General features: G+C 33.2%; 1 non-coding gene across 1 annotated transcript; it reads left to right on the forward strand.

Moving 5' to 3' along the window:
* Nucleotides 1-6,579: 6,579 nt before the first annotated feature.
* Nucleotides 6,580-6,686, forward strand: LOC133813550 (small nucleolar RNA R71). The gene has a single exon (XR_009884559.1). It is a non-coding gene; the product is annotated as a small nucleolar RNA R71 (small nucleolar RNA).
* The last annotated feature ends 314 nt before the right edge of the window (nt 6,687-7,000 follow it).

The following is a 7,000-nucleotide window of genomic DNA, read 5'->3' on the forward strand; positions in this document are numbered from 1 at the left end:
TGGTTTCAATTTTTGTCCCTTAACTTTAAATATATCACCATTTTTAGGATTTCAATTTCAATAGCTCCATGTGGAAAAACAATACGAACAATGTAAGGACCGGACCACCTAGAGCGTAATTTTCCCGGGAATAAATGCAAACGAGAGTTGTATAAAAGGACTTTCTGACCTGGAGAAAAATCTTTTCTCAAAATATTTTTTTCATGGTAAAATTTCATACGATCCTTATATTTTTTTGAATAGTCATATGCATCATTCCTAATTTCGTCTAGCTCATTCAATTGAAGTTTTCTTTTCTTACATGCCTTGTCTAAAGAAAAGTTTAATTGTTTAATAGCCCAAAATGCTCTATGTTCTAACTCAACAGGTAAATGGAAGGCCTTTCCATACACAAGTCTGTAGGGTGACATGCCAATGGGTATTTTGTACGCGGTACAATACACCAATAATGCATCAGTGAGTCTTAAGGACCAATCTTTCCTAGTTGGATTCACATTTTTTTCTAAAATGTGCTTAACTTCCCTATTAGACACTTCAACTTGACCACTAGTTTGTGGGTGATATGGTGTTGAGACTTTATGTGTAATGCTATATTGTTTCATCAAATGTTCAAATGGCTTATTACAAAAGTGTGTACCGTTATCAATAATGATAGCGCGTGGTGAACCAAAATGGAAAAATATATTTTCTTTCAAAAACCGAAGCACAACTTTGTGGTCATTAGTGCGGCATGCAATAGCTTCAACCCATTTAGACACATAGTCAACTCCAACAAGAATATAAAGGTCACCAAAAGAGTTAGGAAATGGTCTCATAAAATCAATGCCCCAAACATCAAATATATCAATAATAAGAATAAGGTTCAAAGGCATCATGTTTCTTTTAGTTAAACTTCCTAACTTTTGACAACGTTCACAAGCTTTACAATAAACATATGTATCATGAAAGATAGTAGGCCAATAAAAACTACATTGTAAAACTTTAGCAGCTGTTTTCTTACCACTAAAATGTCTTCCACATGCATGATCGTGACAAAAAGATATGATTTTAGATTGGTCACAATTTGGAATGCATCTTCTAATTATTTGACCAGGGAAGTATTTAAACAAGTAAGGATCATCCCAAATAAAGTTTTTCACCTCAGAATAAAATTTAGATTTATCATGCTTAGACCAATGAGATGGTATTTCTTTAGTGACCAAATAATTAACAATATCAGCATACCAAGGCAATGAAGAAACATGCATCAATTGTTCATCAGGAAAAGTTTTAGTGATAGGAGTGGAGTCATGTATAGTTTCAACAACTAGTCTAGATAAATGATCAGCAACAACATTTTCAGATCCTTTTTTATCTCGTATTTCTAAATCGAATTCTTGTAAAAGTAGGATCCAGCGGATCAAACGAGACTTAACATCTTTTTTCGGTAAGAGATATTTTAATGCAGCATGATCAGAATAGACAATAATTTTAGATCCTAACAGATAAGACCTAAATTTCTCTAATGCAAAAACAACAGCAAGCAATTCTTTTTCGGTTGTGGAATAATTTAATTGAGCATCATTTAAAGTTTTGCTAGCATAGTAAATCACATGAGGTATTTTTTCAAGTCTTTTTCCTAAGACATCACCTATAGCATAATCAGAAGCATCACACATTATTTCAAAAGGTATTTTCCAGTCAGGAGGTCGAATAGGGTGCAGTAGTCAATTTTTTTTTCAAATTTTCAAAGGCAACATGGCAATCATTATTAAAGACAAAAGCATTTTCTTTTCCAAGTAAATGGCATAAAGGCCGAAATTTTTTGCTAAAGTCTTTTATAAATCGTCTATAGAAACCCGCATGGCCTAGGAATGATCTAATTTCTTTCACAGTTTTAGGTGGGGGAAGTTTTGAAATAAGATCAACTTTTGCTTTATCAACTTCTATTCCCTCAGATGAGATTACATGAACTAAAACAATTCCTTTTTTAACCATAAAATTACATTTTTCCTAGTTAAGCACAAGGTTTTTCTCTTTGCAACGAATTAAAACAAGTGACAGATGGTGCAAACATTCATCAAAGGAGGAACCAAACATAGAAAAATCATCCATAAACACTTCAAGAAATCTTTCAACCATGTCAGAAAAAATTGAAATCATACACCTTTGAAAAGTCGCAGGTGCATTGCATAATCCAAAAGGCATGTGTCGATATGCAAAAGTTCCGAAAGGGCATGTAAATGTAGTCTTTTCTTGATCTTCTGGGGCAATGGGGATTTGGTTATATCCCGAATACCCATCAAGAAAGCAATAATATGCATGGCCAGCTAAATGTTCAAGCATTTGATCAATAAAGGGCAATGGAAAATGGTCTTTTCTAGTAACATTATTTAGCTTTCTATAGTCTATGCACACTCTCCACCCCGTTTGTACTCTAGTAGGGATTAATTAATTTTTTTTTGTTTTCAACAACTGTGATCCCAGACTTCTTAGATACAACTTGAACTGGACTAACCCATTGACTATCAGAAATAGGGTAAATGATACCTACGTCTAATAATTTTATGACCTCTTCTCTAACCACTTCTTTCATATTTGGATTTAACCTTCTTTGACATTCCCGAGAGGTTTTAGCATTCTCTTCTAGATGGAGTCTATGCATACATATGGATGGGCTAATTCCTTTAATGTAGAGTCCCAGAATATTTACTTAGTTAGCTAGCTAGTAGTAGTTGTAGTATTTTAGATTTCGTGGATTTTGGTTCAAACCGGGACTTAGTTGGAAACTCCTAGCAATAGTTATGGATTTTATAAGTTTAACCTATAGTTTAAGAATATTAATTATAATATAAGATTTGATTAATATTGCTGGTTATAAATATGATATTTATTATAACCTAAGGTTTAGATAGAGCCAATAGGATTATGACACTTTTCATATGCATGATTATTAAGGAATTATTATTTTAATAATAAAATAAGAGAATATAAGACTTAGTCTTCACCAGAATCTGTTAGGGTCGTAATTTGACTCAGTCAAAGTAGTTATCCAACCTTAAATATGCTGAAAAAGTACAATTACATGTTTAAAATAATCACTTATGTCGATATATCACAGCAGTGGAGCCGATATATCGCCTGACAAAGAATACGGAAAAACACGTTGACGTTGCACGATTATACGAACAGAGAGTCGGGACTAAAGGGCAGCCGATATATCGCCACTTAGGGGCGATATATCGCCTACATTAATTATTTTTTTATTTATTTTTGTTTTAATTTTTAAAAACTACCTTTGACTCCTTAGACCTACCTCTGTTAGTTTTTACCGAGTCTTCAGCCTCTGATTGACGAGTATTCAATTATCTTCAATTAAATTCATTATTTTTATTCAAGTCAAAATAGGGTTAGTTTCACTCATTACCTCTATAAATAGGACCTAGTACCCAGCCCTTTCACTTACTCTTCAGCTGTGATCAGACTCCAAGGTGTTAGTGAGACTATAGGAGTGTTAAACACTTGGGTTGGGAAAGAAAAAACTTTATCATTCTTAAGCTTTATCAAACACTTGGGAAGTAAGGATTAGAGTATTTCGATATTGAAATTAGGCCACTCTTTGAGGTCAACAAAGGTACCCTTATTCTTAAGTTCAATTCTTTTGGTTCCTTAGTTTCTTTAGTTTTTATTCAGGTTCTAACTTTTGTTATGGTTTATGGTTAGGTTTTCAAGTTCTTTGAACTTAAGGTGTCTTTCGGTAAGTTTTCTCTTGGTGGTTTAGTTCTATTCTTATCATCTCTTTCCTTTAGAAATACTCACTGTTCTATTGCTGGTTTTAGGAGTGTTCTATGTCCCGCATTTGTTCTCATATCCCGGTTTTGGTAAGGAAAATAGGATACATCTTATATGTTTGTATGATATGTTATGCTTAAGTTATGTATTATGTTATCTTATGTTGTGTTATGATATGTTAACATTATGTATAGTATGATATTAGACCTTGGGCATATGACTTGTCTAGCTAACAAGCCCCAATAAATTATGGGCATATGACTTGCTTGACTAGCAAGCCCCACTAATCTATTGGGCATATGACTTGTTTAGTTTACAAGCCCCAAGTAGTATAATGGCCATTATAGTAGTATATGACATATGTTTATGATACGTTTATAGCATATGTTATGATATGATTTTATGTGTATGTTTATGTTGTTAGTAGTTTTTCCTTGATGGGCATTAGGCTCACTCCTTTTCTTTTAGTATGATGCAGGAAAATAGATGCAGCGGTGGAAGGATTCTTGGAAGTTTGGTGTGTGTATGGAGGTGAATGGAGTGGATGGGCTGAGTTTCGATTCGAGGACAACGTTTTTTTTAGTCGCTTTAAATTACGTTTTTATGTATTTTTCCGCATTTAGCTTTGTAAACAATTTTATTTAAAGTTATGCTCTATTTTAAAACAATGAGCTCATTTATGTATTACAAATATTATTTCTTCAAAGTTTCAATAAAGTTATGAATTTTCTTATGTATGTTCTTTTCAAAGTTGTAGTTATGTCTAGTAGGTTTAATGACCTAAGTCTCATAGATAGTTGGGTCGTTACATTTAATGTCTCCAATGGTCCAACCTATGGCTTCTTTATGTTTTCTAAGGACATCTAACGATTTATCTTCTTGTTCTTTATCTAAGGCGGATGCTATGATAACAGGTAAGGTTTCAAACTCTCCTAGAAAAGCATATTTTAAATTTTCTGGCAAAGGTTTAAGGTCTAACTTTGGAGACTCAAAAATTGATTGAACGTGATCTAAGGGTGAAAAAGGTTCAACTTCGGTTTCATTTAAGGGTATAGACTCTAGCAAACAATTCACATCATCATTAGAATCATACCCATGCAAGTTCATACCAAAGTATTTTTCACAAAAGTCAAGTAAGTCATTTCCATCATTTTCACAAATACTATCTATCATGTTAACTTCATGCACTTCCTCACACTCAACAGATTTAACAACATTAAATACATTCAATTCAACAGTCATTTCCAAAGATAATTTCAAAACACCATTACGACAATTTATGATTGCATTAGATGTAGCTAAGAATGGTCTACCTAAAATGATAGGAATTTGAGCATGCATATTTTCCACAGGTTGAGTATCAAGAACAATGAAGTTAGAAGGAAAATAAAATTTATCAACTTTTATCAAAACATCATCTATATTGCCTCTAAGAATTTTCACAGAACGATCGACTAATTGAAGAGTTATAGAGGTAGGTTTTAGTTCACCAAGACCAAGTTGCTTATAAACAGAATAAGGCAATAAATTCACACTAGCACCCAAATCAAGTAAAGCTTTGTTAATAAAATGATCACCAATAATGTATGAAATTGTGGGACACCCAGGATCTTTATATTTAACAAGGCTCTTATATTGAATAATGGAACTAGCTTGTTCAGTTAAAAATGCCTTTTTAGGAACATTAGTGTTTCTTTTAACAGTACAAAGATCCTTTAAGAATTTAGAGTAGGCAGGAATTTGTTTAATGGCATCTAAGAAATGGATATTGATACTAACTTGTTTAAAAACTTCTAAGATGTCATTATATTAGCCGCCTTTTTAATTGGAAGTAATCTTTGTGGGAATGGGGCTTTTGGAATGAAAGGATGGATTGGAGTTTCCTTGTTTGAAGAGTCATTGGCATTAGAACTAGAAGGCTGACTCTTTTCTTTTTCTTTTTCGTTTTCAACCTCGGGTAAGTAATTGGGTTTGATAATGTTCTTTCCGGACCTAAAAGTTGAAATTGATTTGACTTCTCTATTATGACTAGACTTTCATATCTCATATTTACCTTTTGGATTAAGGATAGGTTGACTAGGGAATGTTCCTTTTTCTCTATCAGCTAAAGCAATGGCGAGTTGTCCTACTTGTGTCTCAAGTTTGGTAATTGATTGAGATTGATTTTGTAGGATTTGTTAAGTGGATTGCATTAATTGTTGTAAAGTATCTTCTAAGGAAGGTTTCCTTTGTTGAGGATATGGTTGATTTTGTGGGGCATGAGTTTGGTTTTGTGTGTTGTATTGGTGCCCTTGATTCATTTGGGGTTGGTTTTGTCTCCATGAAAAGTTCGGATGGTTTCTCCAATTTGGATTGTAGGTGAATGAAAATGGGCTATCATTTGGTTTCCCATAAGAATGAAGAGCATTGGCCTCCTCAGAAAAGGCTTCTTGGTAGGAAGGACATGATTGGGCATTATGGCAAGGACTAGAACATATATAACACAGATCTTTTCTTGATTGTATTGGAGAATTTATGGTTTGGCTTATGGCTAAAGCTTCTACTTTTCTCGCTAATTTGTCTAAGGATGTTCTTAAGTCTAATTCCTCTTTTACTTCAGGCATTCCTCCTCTTTTTGGTGAATTATTTGGCCTAGACCTAGGATCAAAATAATTCCATTGTTGTGAATTGACAGATAAATCTTCAAGGGCGTCCCACGCCTCTTGTCCTTAAAATTTTAAAATTTTTCCAGTATGCATAGATTGAATCATTTGACGATTAGAGGGGGTCAAACCATCATAAAAATATTTTACAAGTCTCCATTTTTCAAAACCATGATGAGGACATTTTAATAATAAATCTTTAAATATTTCCCAACATTCATAAAACTCTTCATTATCTTTTTGAAAAAACTCGGAGATTTCTCTCCTTAGACTATCAGTTTTAGACCTAGGAAAAAATTTCAGCAAGAATTTATTGTAAAGTTGATCCCATGTAGTTATAGACCTCGTGGGAAGGGAATTTAACCAAGCTTTTGATTTTTCTTTTAATGAAAAAGGGAACAATCTTAGTTTGACTGACTCATCAGAAAATTTTTGAAATTTAAATGTTGAGCAAATTTCTAAAAAATCTTTGACATGCATGTTAGGATCCTATCTATCTTACCCATAAAAAGATGGCAACAATTGAATGATTGATGGTTTAAGCTCAAAATGGGTAGTAACAGTGGTAGGAAGAACGATACATGAAT

This window comes from Humulus lupulus, chromosome 1, assembly GCF_963169125.1.
Source record: "Humulus lupulus chromosome 1, drHumLupu1.1, whole genome shotgun sequence".
NCBI classification, from domain to species: Eukaryota; Viridiplantae; Streptophyta; class Magnoliopsida; order Rosales; family Cannabaceae; genus Humulus; species Humulus lupulus.